The sequence below is a fragment of the Mobula birostris genome, chromosome 20, assembly GCF_030028105.1.
Source record: "Mobula birostris isolate sMobBir1 chromosome 20, sMobBir1.hap1, whole genome shotgun sequence".
Classification (NCBI taxonomy): domain Eukaryota; kingdom Metazoa; phylum Chordata; class Chondrichthyes; order Myliobatiformes; family Myliobatidae; genus Mobula; species Mobula birostris.
Window position 1 is genome coordinate 53945300 of NC_092389.1, and position 19270 is coordinate 53964569.

Sequence of the window (19270 nt, forward strand, 5' to 3'; positions counted from 1 at the left end):
TGTGGATCCGGAACTGGCTTGCCCACAGACGGCAAAGGGTGGTTGTCGACGGTTTATATTCTGCGTGGAGGATGGTGACCAGTGATATTCTGCAGCGATCTGTTCTGGGACACCTCATTTTTATAAATGACCTTGATGAGGAAGTAGAAGGTTGGGTTTGTAAGTCTGTCGACGACACAAATGTAGAGGGTGTTGTGGATAGTCTGAATGGTTGTCAGAGTGCATCATGACATCAACAGGATGCAGAACTGGGAAGGGAGGTGACAGATGGAGTTCAACCCAGTGGTTCATTCTGGTAGGTCAAATTTGAAGACAGAAAAGAATATTAACATTTGGACTCTTGGCAGGTTGGAGGATCAGCGATATCTTGGGGTCTGTGTCAATAGTACACGCAAAGCAGCTGCGCAGGTTGACAATGTTGTTAAGAAGGCCTTCATCAACCATGGGACTGAGTTGAAAAGCCGTGAGGTACTGTGACAGATACACGAGGCCTTAGTGAGACCCCACTTTTAGTTCTGTGTTCAATTCCGATCACCTCACTGCAGGAAACATGTGGATACCCTGGAAAGAGTGCAGAGGAGATTTACAAGGATGTTGCTTGGATTGGAGAGCATGCCTTACAAGTACAGGTTGAGTAAACTTTGGAGCGCTGGAAGATGAGAGGTGATCTGAGAGAGTTGTATCAGATGATGACAGGCATTGAGCTTGTGTGTAGTCAGAGGCTTTTTCCCAGTGCTGAATTGGCTAACATGAGGGGGCATAGTTTTAAGGTGCTTGGAAGTAGGTACAAGGGGGACACCAGAGGTAAGTTTTCCACACAGAGAGTGGCAGGTGCATGGAATGCACTGCTAGTGACGGTGGTAGAGATCGATACAACAAGGGTCTGTTCAGACACTGTTAGATAGGTATGTGGAGCTCAGAGAAATAGGGGGCTATGTGGTAGTGAAACTGTAGGCAGATTCTGAGAAGGTTATATGGACGGCACGACATTGTGGGCCGAAGGGCCCGTAATGTTTTGCCGACTTCTGTTTCTATGCTTCTATATGAACTCCTCACCTTCTAACAAGGCACGATCAGGCATCCTGACTGTCCAACAAATTCTCTGACTGTATTCCCTCAGTCTGAGAATGGGCTATTTCTGCCTTCGATCAACCTGTGACTTGGCTCAACTTGTCTCTGTCCTTTGGTATTATTTCAAGTTCTGGTCGTGTTCCACAACACTACAAAGAGAACTTGTTACAACATGTCTGATCCTGGAGATTTTCTAATTACTGGGATCCCTCCCACTCCCAGCTGATTGACAGTGATGAACCCATGATGGCAATGCCAATGACTATAAAGGGGTGGGCAGTAGTTATTCTGATCGGAGTGTGGCACTTTTGTGATGTGAAAGCTACAAGTCACTTCTCATCGAGGACAGAGGTGTTTCATATCGTTATTTACCCAGAGAGCACTAAAGCTGACGGGCGGATTTCTTTTTGCCATATCGCACTAATTGATATTTTCACTGATTGGAATGTAGACTCTTCATCCGAGAGTAACTGGACACTGTATTTTAGTTCCAAGTTACTCACCCTCGGATTTACATAGCTGGAAGTCAGCAATGTTTGGGACATACTCTGCGGGGACAACACTGGTGGTGAAACCAATGGCTGCCTCTTTACCCAGAAGCCCCCACGAACTAGAAACCTGTCTATCTGCCATCCAGCCGCAAAATGGCGGCGGCGCCAGCTCTCATCAGCCGGAGGCCCCGTGGCTCGGGTAAATCGTGGGGCTGAGAGAGGGAAAGGACTGGGATTGTGCTGGGGTGCAGGGCCAGTGTGGACGGAGCTCACAGCAATTTTCCTTCAATCGCGGTTCAGACGCCGCTGATTAAGTTCCCACCCGCGGCCGCCATCCTACCTCCGTCCGATCCTGGAGAGCCTCCCGTCTACTGAGCGCATGCGCGACATCCGGGAATTGGCTGCGGGGCCCACGCATGCGTATTAGTTTAAACAAATACAAACACTGAACATCTGCTAACAACGCCAGGGAACCACACATAAGCAGCAACAAATATATAACTATTAACTTTAAATATACAAATAAAAAGAAAATCCACTCTCAATACTGTTGGACAGGAGGAACTTTATCTAAAAGGAGCCGCAAAACAAAAACATTTACAGAAATAACCCAAAACTTTGACAAATTTGTACAGTCTTTCCAGCTTTCTGGTTATGGGAAGTTTTCAGAGTATTAATGTATAGTTTGAAATCTGATGTAAAAATATAAATGAAGGTTTCTTATTGCAGTATTTGTAGTTATGGATATAAAATTTGCTGTCAATTAACAAAAGATTTATGATAAAGAAATGTTCCCTATGAGATTTGGTATTATTAGCAAACCCAAATAAAACATTTTCAAAACAAAAAGTAAAATCCACTTTAATATATTGATCTATAAGTTGACAAACATCAACCCAAAATGTTTTAACATATTCACAATGCCAAAACTGATGATATAAATCCTCTGGATTTAAACCACAAAATGTACAGTTAGTTTCAATACCAGAATTAAACCTTGTCAAATAAACATTGGTTGGATAATATCTATGTATAATTTTAAATGAAATTTCTTTAACTTTACTCCTCAATAAATACTTATTAAATAAGCCCCAAATACTCCTCCACCTCAGATTCCCCAAGCGACTATTCCAAAAACTAACAGCGTAGGAATAGAAGTAATGTCTTTTTGAAACAAACTTCTAATACCTCTATTCAAAAAAAAACGGAATAAAACAAATCTTTCCTGCAGCTGTACTGGATGGATGCAAGATGGGTAATTCAACTACCGAATATGATGTATTTCTAAACAACATAATTACATGAGAGGGAATCCCATCCATAACAAAAGCAAATTCTTTTGGAGTCACCGGAATTTCAGAGGTGGATAAAAACTCAGTCTAACTCAATAAAGTACCACTTGAAGTAAATAACTGTTAAACTAACAAAATATTATTATCAAACCAACCTTTATAAAACAAAGATTTATTCTTAGAAACTATGTTGTGCTTATTCCAGTTAAAATAACTATGAGGAGAAAAATTGTATTTGTAAATCAAAGACCAGGATTAAAGCATCTGTTCATGAAACTGAGATAAATGGAGAGGAACTTTGTCTATTTTGTAATTACATAAAAGAAAAAAAATATCAATCCACCAACCTGGGAAAAGACAAAAGAAGGAATACAATTCCATATTGAAGTAGGATTATGTAAAATTTGTTTATTCCAATTAATTTAAAAAGTATTATTAAGACTCAAAATCAAGAAAATTTAGACCCCCCTCGTCATAACTATTCATGTCAGCAACACGCTTAAAAGTTGCTGGTGAGCACAGCAGGCCAGGCAGCATCTATAGGAAGTGGTACAGTTGACGTTTTGGGCCAAGACCCTTCGTCAGAACTAACTGAAAGAAGAGCTAGTAAGAGATTTGAAAGTGGGAGGGGGAGGGAGAGATCCGAAATCATAGAAGACAGGAGGGGGGAGGGATGGAGCCAAGAGCTGGACAGGTGATTGGCAAAGGGGAAATGAGAGGATCATGGGACAGGAGGCCTAGGCAGAGGATGGGCAGGGGGTATAGTCAGAGGGACAGAGGGAGAAAAAGAAGAGAGAGAAAAAGAATGTGTGTATATAAATAAATAACGGATGCGGTACGAGGGGGAGGTGGGGCATTAGCGGAAGTTAGAGAAGTCGATGTTCATGCCATCAGGTTGGAGGCTACCTGGATGGAATATAAGGTGTTGTTCCTCCAACCTGAGAGTGGCTTCATCTTTATAGTAGATGAGGACGTGGATAGACATATCAGAATGGGAATGGGACGTGGAATTAAAATGTGTGACCACTGGGAGATCCTGCTTTCTCTGGGGTGGACAGAGCATAGGTGTTGGCAAAACAATCTCCCAGTCTGCGTCGGATCTCGCCAATATATAGAAGTCCGCATTGGGAGCACCGGACGCAGTATATCACCCCAGCTGACTCACAGGTGAAGTTTCGCCTCACCTGGAAGGACCGTCTGGGGTCCTGAATGGTGGTGAGGGAGGAAGTGTAAGGGCATGTGTAGCACTTGTTCCGCTTACAAGGATAAGTGCCAGGAGGGAGATCGGTGGGGAGGGTTGGTGGGGGGGGGGAAACGAATATTCAAGGGAGTCGTGTAGGGAGCGATCCCCGCGGAAAGTGGGGGGGGGGGAGGGAAAGATGTGCTTAGTGGTGGAACCCGTTGGAGGTGGCATAAGTTGCTGCCTGGATGATCAGCCATGATCATACTGAATGGCGGTGCAGGCTCGAAAGGCCGAATGGCCTACTCCTGCACCTATTTTCTATGTTTCTATGTTTCTGCAAAGTTTGTATGTTTCAAAGGACTGTTTCTCAGACAGCTGGGTTATTGCAATGCGCCTCTAAAGTCTGACAGAAGACTAGCGAGTGAATCTTCGATGGAGCGGAGTCAGAAACCAACGAGTTGCCAGCACCAGTCAGGGCTTTGGGGGTCCCAGACATCCCACCTCTCCCGGAAGTTCCGGGAGTCTCCAGCATATTAATAGCAGCTCCCCGACGCCCGCAAATTATGTACAATATCCCGGAAATGAGAGGGAGATCGAGAGCGGGAGCGGGAGCGGGAACGAGAGCGAGAACGGGAGCGAGATCGAGAGCGGGAGCAAGAGCGAGCATCCTGATTGGTCTCTCTTTGTGCTAAGTAGACCTATCAGTTTTCTCTGTGGGCGGGCTTTACAGTCGACCCCTCTCTCTCTCCATCAGTTCAGTTTCGTGTCCCGCACCGCCATGACAAAGTTTTTCAAAAAAAAAAAGAAAATATAAAAAGCACTTCACCCCAGAATACACCAAAGTGTACCCCTGCCTAATAGGGGTCAAAAATAATGACAGTGTTGCTCGCTGCACTGTTTGCAACAGTGATTTTTCTATTGCCCATGGTGGGTTAAATGATTGTAAAAGACATGTTGAGGTGAGTTTAACAGGTGTCGTTTGTTCATTGGCATAGCTAACGTTATTTAAACCAGCTGGCTAGCTGCTAAGGAGCTACTCTATTGATGTCCTACGTGATGAGGCTAAACTCCCTGTAGACGTGCTTAAAGTTGTAATAGAATTTTTAAAAAAACGACTCCATGAAAATATATAATTACATACTGTATTTTCATGTCACATTTTCTGCATATACAGATTACAGATTCATGTCACATTTTCTGCATATACAGATTACAGATTCATGTCACATTTTCTGCATATACAGATTACAGATTGGTTTACGGATTAGACAAAATCACTAAACAAAGTATTACATAAGACAATACAATAAGGATACACCTTATGCTTTTATTTCTTTTAGGGACCACACCATATTAGGGAGGCTAACCGCAGGGAAGGCTGTTCAAGTATTTCACAGTTCTTTTCAGCAGAGCCATATCACAGTACAAGGAAAGTTTGCAAAAGAAATAGAAAAGCTGTTTGCATTAGCATTGAGGTTGCCAACAAAATACTCAACGAGGAATATATGCGTGTGTGTGTGTGTGTGTCTACATTTCCACCAACTGCAGAATCTCTTGTGTTTTATATCTGCATTTCTATGAGGATTGTACTTCGGCTCTTGACAGGCGAAATGCCTGTTGATATTGAGTATATTATTTACAGAAGCTGCTTTCTGCGTTAAAACAGCTGCTGAGTTTTCTACACACAAAACACAGTGAGACACGGACACGGAACCGGTGCTTGCAGAAACCAAAAGGCACCGTGATTACCCCGAAAGCGGCGCCTCAGAAAGAACTCCCTTCACTGCAGCACCGATTAAATGCGCAGGCGCAGGCGTCAGGGTTGTGACGTAACCAGATATCACGCATGCGCGCAGTACACAAACGGCCTGGGGACGACCGGCATCAGGTGAGAGCGGATCGCCGGCCGGGCGGGGGGTTTCGGCACCGACTGAGTCCGGGCACCGTGGCCCGCAGTCCCGGGACAGTCCCTCTCTCTCAGCCCCACGATCCGTACCCGGGCCCCGGGGAGCTTCCGGCTGCTGGGGGAATGGGAGCCGATGGTCCCGGCTGTTATGCTGCGGTCCCGTCTCCCGGATGGTAGCAGCTGCCACATTCTGTGGTTGGGGTGACTCCGCTCCCCAATGATCCTACAGGTCCTTTTCACACAATAATGTAAATATCCTGGACAGTGGGAGGTTCACATCTACAGATGGGCTGGGCTGTCCGCACCACTCTCTGCAGAGCCCTGCGACTGAGGGAAGTACAGTTCCCGTACCATGCAGACCCTCAGCATGCTCTCAAGTGTGCCCCTGTAGAAAGTTCTTGGGATTTGGGGAACCACACCAAACCTCTTCAACCATCTGAGGTGAAAGAGGCACCGTTGTGCCTTTCTCACCGCACACCACGTATGTACGGATCAGGTAATTATGATATTGTAGCCATTACTGGGAGTTGGTTGCACCCAGCAGTCTGAGGGATTTAGAGGAACAAATTTGTAGAGAGATCGCAGACTATGACAAGAAACAAAAGTTGAGATGGTAAGTGATTTTAAATTTCCATATATTGACGAGGACTCCTATACTGTAAAAGGACTAGATGGGGTAGAGTTTGTCAAATGTGCCCTTAATCAGTATGTAGAATTTCTGACGTAGAAGTGTGCAATAAGCTATTAGGAAATGGTCCAGGGCTAGTGACGGAAATTAGTGTATGGGAACACTTTGTAGCTAGTGATCATAATGCCATGAGATTCTAAGTAAATATAGAAAAAGAGCGGCCTGGACCACGGTTTGAGATTCTAAATTGGAGAAAGGTCAATTTTGATGGTGTCAGAAAGGATCTGACAAGTGTGGATTGGGACAGGCTGTTTTCTGGCAAAGGAGTACTTGGTAAGTGGGAGGCCTTCGGAAGTGACATTTTGTGTGTGTAGAGTTTGTATGTGCCTTCCAAAAATAAAAGTTGAATGGTAACTGGTGCACGGAACCTTGGTTTTCGAGCGATATTAAGGCCCTGAATATGTTGTTCCTCCAAATGCCTCAGGCTGTTGGGTGCAACCAAGACTCATTAATGACTACAATTTCATAATTCCATGCCCTGAGCTCATCTGACTTTCTGTTGGTTTTTAAAAGCTTCCCAGTATTTTTTGCTCTATTATTTGCCCTCTCTTTGGCATTTATGTTGGCTTTGGCTTCGGTTTCTTTCTTTTTCAATCTTTTCATTGGTTTCATAATAATAAACATAACATAGTATTGATACAAAGTTATTGGGATCACATTGTTGTACTTAACATATTTAAATATACACCCAGTTGACACATGGGTATTAAACTTCCCAATTATACAGGATACAAATATAATATAATATACAAAAAAAAAGTTTTAAAAAATATATCGTGAAAAAGGAAAGAAAAATATATTCTCTCCCAAAAAAAAACTAACCTAAACAGTGTTAACCAACTAAACTAAAAAAAAAGACCTGGGCTGTTGTGAAACATTAAAAAAAAGAACCATTAATGTCGTTGACTCCGCTCCTCTCAACATGCATTAAAAAGAGAGAGAACAGGATTGGAAAAGGTCAGATTACATCATATGGAAGTGTTGAATAAATGGCCTCCAAGTCTTTTTGAATTTAATAGAGGGATCATAAATAACACTCCTAATTTTTTCTAAGTTTAAACACAACATAGTTTGAGAGAACCAATGAAATGTGGTGGGAGGATTGATCTCTTTCCAATTCAGTAAAATGGATCTTCTAGCCATTAATGTAAGAAATACAACCATCCGCTGAGCTGAAGAGGTTAAAAGATTTGGTTCTATCATTGGTAAACCAAAAATTGCAGTGATAGGGTGGTGTTGTAAATCAATACTCAAAACAGTTGAGATAATATCAAAGATATCTTTCCAGTATTTTTTTAAAAGAGGACATGACCAAAACATATGAGTTAAAGAAGCTATCTCAGAGTGACATCTATCACACACAGGATTTATATGAGAGTCATAATGAGCTAATTTATCCTTAGACATATGAGCCCTATGCACTACTTTAAACTGTATCAATGCATGTTCAGCACATATAGAGGATGAATTAACTAATTGAAGAATTTTTTTCCCATTTTTCAATCAGTAAAGTAATCTTAAGTTCCCTTTCCCAATCAGTCTTAACTTTATTAGATACGTCTGGATGTATTTTCATAATTATATTGCAAATAGTTGCAATTACACCTTTCTGAAAAGGATTTAAATCTAATTTTTTTTCCAAAATATCCATTGAATATAAATTCAGGAAGGTAGGAGAAACAGTATTTAAGAAGTTTCTAATCTGTAAATTTCTTTAAAAAATGGGATCTAGGCAAGCTGTATTTGTTAGATAATTGTTCAAAGGACATGAAACAATTATCCAAAAATAGATCACAATATTGTACTATACCTTTAGTTTTCCAAGCCAGATATGCTTGGTCCATAATGGAGGGTTGAAAGAAAAAAATAGATATACTATGACTTGCAAGAATAAATTGATTCAACCCAAAAGATTTTCAAAATTGAAACCATATTCATAAAGTATATTTCACTATTAGGTTATCCATTTGTTTATACAATTTAGAAAGAGTAAAGGGAAGCAAAGTGCCTAAAATAGAACCCAATGGAAACCCTTGTAAAGAATTACATTCAAGATTTTTGACAGAAAATACTCTGCAGATGCTGGGGTCAAAGCAACACTCACAACACGCTGGAGGAACTCAGCAGGTCGGGCAGCATCCATGGAAACGAACAGTCAAGATTTACCCAATGTGGACTTGCAGTTACATCCAAGTCCCATAACCAAATTTTAAATATCGAATATTAATTGCCCAATAGTAAAATCTAAAATTCGGCAATGACAAACCCTGTTCCTTTTTAGATTTCTGTAAGTATCTTTTACCTAACCTAGGATTTTTATTCTGCCATATATATGAAGCAATTTTGGAATTAACATTATCAAAAAGGATTTCGGAATAAAAATTGGCACCGCTTGAAATAAATATAAAAATTTAGGTAAAATAACCATCTTAATAGCATTGATCCGACCGATCAATGACAGAGACATTGGTGGCCATTTAGTAAACAAAAGTTTATTCTGATCAATTAAAGGTAAGAAATTAGCCTTAAGTAAATCCTTATGCCTTTTTGTAATTTTAACCTCTAAATATGTAAAAAAAATCAGTATCCAATTTAAATGACAAACATCCATGAATTGGAACCTGCATATTTAGGGGAAATAGTTCACTCTTATTAAGGTTCAGTTTATAACCAGAAAAATTACTAAACTGAGCCAACAAAGATAAAATAGTAGGAACAGAATTCTCAGGATTAAATGTATAATAACAAATCGTTTGCATATAATAACTTGTGTATTTGATTCCCACGTGTAATACCAAAAATGTTTGGTGAGACTCAGATAGCAATTGCTTAAGGTTCAAGGGCAATATCAAATAATAATGGACCAAGAGTACATCCCTGCCTAGTACTCCGAGATAAGCAAAAAAAGGGAGATCTTTGAATGTTAGTACAAACGGAAGCTACAGGGGTATGATATATCAATTTAATCCAAGATATAAATATTGGACTAAAATGAAATTTCTCAAGCACAATAAATAGATATGGCCATTCAACTCTGTCAAAAGCTTTCTCAGCATCTAATGAAATAACACATTCTGGAGTACTAAGTGAAGGAGTATAAATAATATGCATTAACCTCCTAATATTAAAAGATGAATAATGGTTTTTAATAAATCCAGTTAGGTCCACAGAAATAATTTGAGGTAATACCTTCTCTAACCTAGTTGCTAATACTTCAGAAAAAATCTTAGAATCTACATTCAGGAGAGATTTCGGTCTGTATGATGCACAATCAGTAGGATCTTTATTCTTTTTAAGAATTAAAGAAACAGAAGCTCCATAAGATGATTGTGGTAATTTACCTAATCTGATTGCTTCTTTAAAAACTCTAGACAACAGAGGAGAAAGAATAGATGAAAATAACTTTAAAAATTCCACTGTAAAACCATCTGGACCAGGTGCTTTGCCGGAATTCATTGAGGAAATAACAGCTGTTATTTTTTCATCCGTAATATGAGTTTCTAATGTTAAACATTCTTTGGGTGATAATTTCGGAAAATTCAATTTCCTTAAAAAGTCCTGCATAGTGTTGGGATGGTGAGGAAATTCGGAATGGTATAAGGAGGTATAAAATTGCTGAAAAGATTTGTTTATCTCATCATGATTAACTGTCACGGTGTCATCATGTTTGTGAATCTTAATGATTTGATCTTTAACCGAAGCAGTTTTCAATTGATGAGCTAATAATTTACCCGATTTGTCACTGTGTATATAAAACTCATTTCTAGTTTTCATTAATTGATTTTCAATCAGGGATGTTAACAATAAGCTGTGTTCCATTTGAAGTTTGACTCTGTTTATAAAGCTCCTTACTAGGAGCAATAGAATATTCCTTATCAATTTCTTAAATTTTATCAACCAACAAAAGGGTTTCATTCTTAATACGTTTTTACAAACCAACAGAATCAGAAATAACCTGTGCACGGATAGATGGTTTAAAAGTCTCCCATCTTGTCCCGTTGGAGATTTCTTCTGTAATATTAGTGGAAAAGAAGACATCAATCTGCTCTTTCATAAACTTAACAAAATCCGGGTCTTGAAGCAAATTAGAATTAAATCGCCATTCTCTAATACCAGGAGAAGTATCCATTAACTTGCTGGGGCTTTGGCTTCTTATTTCAGCCATGGTTGTGTCCTGCTGCCTTTGGAGTGCTTCACTGGTGTGTCTCTACCATGCAGCTCCCGAACTGCTCCCAGAAACTCCAGCCTTTGTTGCTCCACCGACATTCCTGCCAGCTTCCCCTTCCAGTCAAGTTTGGCCAGCTTCTCTGTCAAAGAAGCATGGAGAAGTTCAGTCCAGGAACAGGCCGTTTGTCCCGTCTAGACAGTGCTGAAAACAATTAAGCTGTCCAATGCAACGACCGGGACCACAGCCCTCCATACCCCAACCATCCAGGTACCAATCCAAACTTCCCTTAAATGGTGACATCGAGCTCACATGCACCATTTGTGCTGGCATCTCATTCCACACTCTCATAATCAATTCAGTGAAGAGGTTTTCCACGCAGTCCCGTTAAATCTTCAATAACTGGGGAAGCCACTTACCCATGACCTCTGGTTGTCGTCCTGCCCAACATCAGTGGAAAAAGCCTGCTTGCATTTACCCTATCTATACTCTCATAATTGTGTATCCTTCCAACAAATCCTCAAAGCAATGTATAGTTTCCTTGTTTATGCTTAGAGCCTTTTTTCGGTGTATAAGATGATGAGGGGCATTAATTGTGTGGATAGCCAGACACTTTTCCCAGGGTTGAAATGGCTAACACGAGGGGCATAGATTTAAGGTGCTTGGAAATAGATACCGAGGGGATGTCAGGGATAAGTTTTTTACACAGAGAGTGGTGGGTGCGTGGAATGCACTGCCAGCGGCGGTGGTGGAGGCAGATACAATAGGGTCTTTTAACAGCCTCTCAGATAGGTATCTGGAGCTGAGAGGAATAGAGGGCGATGTGCTAGGGAAATTCCAGGCCGTCTCTAGAGTAAGTTGGCACAACATTGTCAGCTGAATAGGAAAAACTTCTTCACACAGAGAGCGGTGAATCTGTGGAATTCTCTGCCACAGGAAACAGTTGAGGCCAGTTCATTGGCTATATTTAAGAGGGAGTTGGCTGGGGCGGCGTTCTGAGTTGGATGATCAGCCATGATCATAATAAATGGCGGTGCAGGCTCGAAGGGCCGAATGGCCTACTCCTGCACCTATTTTCTATGTTTCTATGAATGGCCTGGAGTATGCTGTAGATTTCTATGTCCTATGTTGAACAGCAAAATAAACTTGCCTATCCTACAATCCTCTGATAACTCCCCCGTCACTAAGTGTGATTTAATTATCTCTGCTAGGGCCCCGACAAATTCTGCACTTGCCTCCCGTTGGGTCCGAGGGAGCACCTTGTCATGCCCTGGAGATTTATCCACCCTAATCTGCCTCAGGATAGCAAACATCTCCTCTTCTTTAATCTGTACAGAGTCCACGATGTTAATGCTGCTTTTCCACACTCCCATGGACCTTGTGTCCATCTCCTGAGTAAATAGAGATGAAAGCAATATTTAAGATCTTCCCATCTGCTCTGGTTCCACATCTGGATTGCCATTCTGGTCTTTCAGAAGACCAACTTTGTGCCTAGGAATCCTTTTGCTCTTAATATATCTCCAGAATCTCTGAGGATTATTCTTCATCTTTTCTGCGAGGGCAACCTCATGCCTTCTTTTAGCCATCCTGATTTATTTCTTATTTGTTCTCTTGCATTTCTTATACTCCACAGATTGGAGATGGCAGAAATGCCTTATTTTTTTTTAGAGACAGGAAGAGCATCAGAGAATTTGATGGTCATTCCAGATACCAGCATTGTCCCCAGTTAGAAGATGATTTCTCTCTCCAACTTGGGTTAAACTTCACTGTAACAGTGAGATGCCAGATCACACCTTGACAACTCAAGTGATCTCATTTGAAATGTTGTTCTTCACTTATTGATGGATTTTATATCTCTTTTTTCAGGTTAAAAACGACAAGGAATTTATCTCCAGGAATCTCGAACACAACACGCCAGTTTTGCTGTCTCTGTGCATGTCTGTAAGAAGTGGAGGAAGGGATTCACTCGATCATCTGACTGACTGGCATGCCTGTCAGTCTACACAGGGGAGAGGCTGTTCAGCTTTTCAGACTGTGGGGATTCAAGGTCATCTCACGAAGATACATGAGCAACTTCACACCGGGACAAGGCCGTTCACCTTGTCCTGTGGGTGAGAAGGGATTCAGTCGGTCTTCCCACCTGTGGACACACCAGTCAGTTCACACTGGGCAGAGGCTGGTCATCTGCTGAATTTGTGGGAAAGGATTCACTCGGTCATCTGACCTAATGGCTCACCAGCGATTTCACACCGGGGAGCGGCCGTTCACCTGCTCAGTCTGTGGGAAGGGATTCACTTGGTCATCTAAATTGAAGGTACATCAGCGCGTTCACACTGGGGAGAGGCCATTCACCTGCTCAGACTGTGGGAAGGGATTCACTTTATCATCCCAACTGAAGGTACATCAGCGAGTTCATACTGGGGAGAGGCCGTTCACCTGCTCAGTCTGTGGGAAGGGATTCACTTTATCATCCCAACTGAAGGTACATCAGCGAGTTCACACTGGGGAGAGGCCGTTCACCTGCTCAGTCTGTGGGAAGGGATTCACTCAGTCATCTCAACTGTAGGTACATCAGCGAGTTCACACCGGGGAGAGGCCGTTCACCTGCTCAGTCTGTGGGAAGGGATTCACTTTGTCATCTCAGCTACTGAGACACCAGTCAGTTCACACTGGGGAGAGGCCGTTCACCTGCTCAGAGTGTGGGAAAGGATTCACTCAGTCGTCCACTCTAATGGCACACTGGTCAGTTCACACTGGGGATAGGCCGTTCACCTGCTCAGACTGTGGAAAAGGATTCATTAAGTCATCTCTACTGAAGGTACATCAGCAAGTTCACACTGGGGAGAGGCCATTCAACTGCTCAGACTGTGGGAAGGGATTCATTTTGTCATCTCAGCTGGAAGTACATCAGCGAGTTCACACTGGGGAGAGGCCATTCACCTGCTCAGACTGTGGGAAGGGATTCATTTCGTCAGCTCAAGTTAAGGTACATCAGCGAGTTCACACTGGGGAGAGACCGTTCACCTGCTCAGACTGTGGGAAGGGATTCATTTTGTCATCCCAACTGAAGGCACATCAGAGAGTTCACACCGGGGAGAGGCCATTCACCTGCTCAGACTGTGGGAAGGGATTCACACGTTTAGCTCGTCTACTGACACACCAGTCAGTTCACTCTGGGGAGAAGCCATTCACCTGCTCAGTCTGTGGGAAGGGATTCACTCAACCATCTCAACTGAAGGTACATCAGCGAGTTCACACTGGAGAGCGGCCCTTCACCTGCTCAGTCTGTGGGAAGGGATTCACTTTGTCATCTCAGCTACTGAGACACCAGTCAGTTCACACTGGGGAGAGGCCATTCACCTGCTCCGAGTGTGGGAAAGGATTCACTCAGTCGTCCACTCTAATGGCACACTGGTCAGTTCACACTGGGGAGAGGCCGTTCACCTGCTCAGACTGTGGGAAAGGATTCATTAAGTCATCTCTACTGAAGATACATCAGCGAGTTCACACAGGGGAGAAGCCATTCACCTGCTCAGTCTGTGGGAAGGGATTCACTAAGTCATCTCTACTGAAGGTACATCAGCGAGTTCACACTGGGGAGAGGCCGTTCACCTGCTCAAAGTGTGGGAAAGGATTCACTCAGTCATCCCACCTACGAGCACACTGGTCAGTTCACAGTGGGGAGAGGCCGTTCACCTGCTTAGAGTGTGGGAAGGGATACACTCTGTTATCTCAACTACAGAGACACCAGCGAGTTCACACTGGGTAGAGGCCGATCACCTGCTCAGAAGAGAGCAGGAAGAGATTTTCTCAGCCAAATCAACCAAATGTGCATCATTGATTTCACACTGGGAAGAGGCCGTTCACCTGCTCTGAATGTGGTGAAGGATTCATTCAGTTATCTATCCTTATGTAACTCTCGCTTCGGCTAGCAGCTTAATGTAGGGGCTGATAGCCCCCCAGCCCGGCCAAACGTAAGAAATCTCAATTAACAAACAGTACACAATATGTGATTAAATGACTGAGCTTTAGAATTCGTACTTTGACTGTAGGGTTAGTGAAGTAAACAAAGAAAAAGAAAAAGGGGCCACTCTCTTCATTCGCATTTTCTCATCTCTCCCCAGCAAAAGACCACGAAAATTTCCCTTCCAGACTCACACAGAAGAACAACATTTCTGTCATTGAATAGCCCTGCATTCCAAAACCCTGTTATCTCTAGTCGTAACCTAAACATTGCAGAGAGGCCACTACATTAGCAGTGAAACCTTATGGCATGTTACACTTGTGACACACTACCGGGTTCACACTGGGGAGAAAGTTTCAATAAGCTGTGTGCTGGATATTTATCCATCACCTTCGCTGAATGTTGGTGCTGAACTCTGCAATTATTGCTGCTGCTCACCACACCCAGTTCTGTACCCTGGTCACTGGGCACGGGAGGAGTTTCTTCTGCTGCACATTCACGTTTAATGGGACTGGAGTTTAATATTCTGGATCTGAGACAAACAAATCAGTGTATTTTAAACTCTGTCTTCGTACTTAGTGAATTTATTTCATTTTAAAATCTTTTTTATTGTTTATTATTGAGATCAACAAAAAATACATTAACCAAGTCAACATGTCAATATGCACAGTGAGGAATTAAATTACCAAATAACTGATTAACAAAGCTAAACAATATATCAACAACAATAAAAAAAGTGTTAAGAATATTTTTTTTTGAAAAAAGAAAGAAGGAAATTAAGAACTCCTAGTAACTAAAACAAAAAAACACCCTGTTAACAAAAAAATAAACAAAAAGAGAAAAAAAAAACATTGGGAGCCTGACCGCAGAGCTATACGCTATACAAGCCTCCATAAAAGAAAAACATCAATCCGCCAACTCAAATCTATTGAAACAAGAATCAGAAGGAAACCATCTTAATTAACTCAAATCCGATGATAGTAGCGGGCAAAAGAACACCACCTTTTCTCAAAGTCAAATTGAGGATCAAAAGTTCTACTTCTGATTTTCTCCAAACTGAGACATAACATCAGCTGAGAGAACCATTGTATCAAAGTGGAAGCAGAGACATCTTTCCATTTTAATAAAATAGCCCTTCTGGCCAATAATGTAACAAATGCAATTACATGTTGGTCTGATATAGAAATACCATGAATATATTGAGGGATTATACCAAAAAAACTCAATTTATTAGGTTGTAATTTAATTTCTAAAGCTTTAGAAATTGTAGAGAAAATGGAAATTATTTCAACCTTCATTAAGTGATCCTACTTTTTTTCTTTGGAGGAATAAAGGAGTCTATTCCTTCATGGATCTGTTCCAAGAAGGCCGATTGATGTGTTTTGAGAAATTAGTAACTAAATACTCTCTCGTATTCACATTTTTTTTTTGCAATATCTTATAGTCAGACATTTCTTACAAGTATATTTAAGTAATTTTCCATATATACAGGATTCTGATCTGTTAGACATTATTTTAAAAATGAATCCTTTTGTGAAAGTTTTATTGGCAAAATTAATAATTTACTGTTACAACAGTATAATTACCCTTCACTTAAGATTAAGCAAGATCGGGAAAGAGAGCTTAACATGACCTTGCTAACAGAGAATTTTGAAGTTGGTTAACTCTTCTTTGATTTGTGCCAGTCACTGTTTAATTCAATTTAAAATTGTACATTGTTACTATTTGACAAAGGAGAGACTGTCTAAAGTGTTTCTTAATGTTGATAATCAGTGTGATAGACGTAAAACTGAGACAGCAATATTGACACATATGTTTTGGTCGTATTCTGTATTGAAACAGTTTTGGAAATCTTAGTGAATTTATACCACACCTAGTGTATAGTAGAGAGTCAACTCAGGCCAGCTGGACCCTGCCAGTGATTCAGCTCCACAAAAGTCCTTTTAAATCCTCCCCTGTTGTTCATCTCTCACTCTCCCTGTGGTGATGGGTTCCAAACAGTCCACCACTCTGTGGGTGAAGAGGTTTCCCTTGAATGTTCTGCAGACTGAAGAAGTCAAGCTGACTGCAGTTCTGTCTGAGATGTTCTTTGCCCCTCAAATCTCTGGGCTGAGGAAGAATGACATTGGGAGTTAACTTCCTCGTTCAGGTCTCATTCCCACATTATGGGTCATTTTCCCTGCTTCTAAAGGCTTGTTAGAAAACACGTCCTCTAAAGATTGAAAGCAGAATGGGAAACCATTAGTTGGATGCTCAATGGAGCAGGGTCAGAAACCAGAGGTGAGTCTGCACAGGGCAGAGTTTGGGGCTCTGGACAATGTTCTGTGATTTTTCTTTCATGTGTGTTATTTCTGTTCCTCCTTCTGTCCAAGTTAGTGTTAATCTCAGTGGGTTTGAGTGTAAATAGTCTTTTCTAAAGTAGTCATTTCAGTTCTTATTTATCTTTGTAAACCTTACTGATTGAAATGTGACCAAGATACTTTCATTAAAAAAGTCAATGTCGGTATTGATGGAAGTGTTTATTGCTTTTGTTGTATTTGGTAACTATTGAGCTCTGTTTGGCAGGTTTTTTTGAGCCTTGAACTAAATTTTGTGAAAAGTTTTCCTTATTTCGCACTACTTCCTATTTTCTATGCCTGTTGATATTCCAGATACGTGAGTATCAAGTCCCAATGAAGGGTCTTGGCCCGTAATGTTGATTCCCATTCATAGATGCTGCCTGACATGCTGAGCTCCTCCAGCACTTTGTGTGTAGTTCTCTAGATTTCTAGCATCTGCAGGTCCACTTGTCTCCCAGATGCTTATATGTTTCTTGAAAGAACAAGCTAGCAGTGGGGTTGTGTGGCTCTGTTGGTAAAATATTAAATAAAATCATTAAAAACAGGTGGCATGGGGTTGGAAGGTGTAGAATCTGTGGATAGAATTATGGAACAGAAAATGTAAAAAAAAATCTGTGACAGGAAATGTATATTGACATCCAAACATAGAACATAGAACACTGAAGCACATTACAGGCCCTTTGGCCCACAATGTTGTGCCGACCCTCAAACCCTGCCTCCCATAAACCCCCCCACCTTAAATTCCTCCACATACCTGTCTAGAACTTCACTAGTGTATCTGCCTCCACCACTGACTCAGGCAGTGCACCAACCACTCTCTGAGTAAAAAACCTTCCTCTAATATCCCCCTTGAACTTCCCACCCCTTACCTTAAAGCCACGTCCTCTTGTATCGAGCAGTGGTGCCCTGGGGAAGAGGCACTGGCTATCCACTCTATCTATTCCTCTTATTATCTTGTACACCTCTATCATGTCTCCTCTCATCCTCCTTCTCTCCAAAGAGTAAAGCCCTAGCTCCCTTAATCTCTGATCTTAATGCATACACTCTAAACCAGGCAGCATCCTGGTAAATCTCCTCTGTACCCCTTTCCAATGCTTCCACATCCTTCCTATAGTGAGGTGACCAGAACTGGACACAATACTCCAAGTGTGGCCTAACCAGAGTTTTATAGAGCTGCATCATTACATCACGACTCTTAAACTCTATCCCTCGACTTATGAAAGCTAACACCCCATAAGCTCTCTTAACTACTCTATCTACCTGTGAGGCAACTTTCAGCGATCTGTGAACATGTACCCCGAGATCCCTCTGCTCCTCCACACTACCAAGTATCCTGCCATTTACTTTGTACTCTGCCTTGGAGTTTGTCCTTCCAAAGTGTACCACCTCACACTTCTCCGGGTTGAACTCCATCTGCCACTCCTCAGCCCACCTCTACATCCTATCAATGTCTCTCTGCAATCTTTGACAATCCTCTACACCAACCTTTGTGTCATCTGCAGACTTGCCAACCCACCCTTCTACCCCCACATCCAGGTCATTAATAAAAGTCACGAAAAGTAGAGGTCCCAGAACAGATCCTTGTGGGACACCACTAGTCACAATCCTCCAATCTGAATGTACTCCCTCCACCACGTCATTCTGCCTTATGTAGGCAAGCCAATTCTGAATCCCCCTGGCCAAACTTCCCTGGATCCCATGCCTTCTGACTTTCTGAATAAGCCTACCATGTGGAACCTTGTCAAATGCCTTACTAAAATCCATATAGATCACATCCACCGCACTACCCTCTTCTATAATGCCTGGTCGCCTCCTGATAGAACTCTATCAGGCTTGTTAGACACAATCTGCCCTTCACAAAGCCATGCTGACTGTCCTTGATCAGACCATGATTCTCTAAATGCACATATATCCTATCTCTAAGAATCTTTTCCAACAGCTTTCCCACCACAGACGTAAGGCTCACTGGTCTATAATTACCTGGACTATCCCTACTACCTTTTTTGAACAAAGGGACAACATTCGCCTCCTTCCAATCCTCTGGTACCATTCTCGTGGACAACGAGGACATAAAGATCCTAGCCAGAGGCTCAGCAATCTCTTCCCTCGCCTGGTGGAGCAGCCTGGGGAATATTCCATTGGGTCCCGGGGACTTATACGTCCTAATGTAT

General features: G+C 41.9%; 2 pseudogenes; one reads left to right on the plus strand and one right to left on the minus strand.

The window, feature by feature from the left end:
- Positions 1-1946, minus strand: part of LOC140184968 (uncharacterized) — a 50761-nt pseudogene extending 48815 nt beyond the window's left edge.
- A 3953-nt stretch (positions 1947-5899) lies between these two features.
- The window catches only part of LOC140185203 (uncharacterized), a 37252-nt pseudogene continuing 23881 nt past the window's right edge, over positions 5900-19270 (plus strand).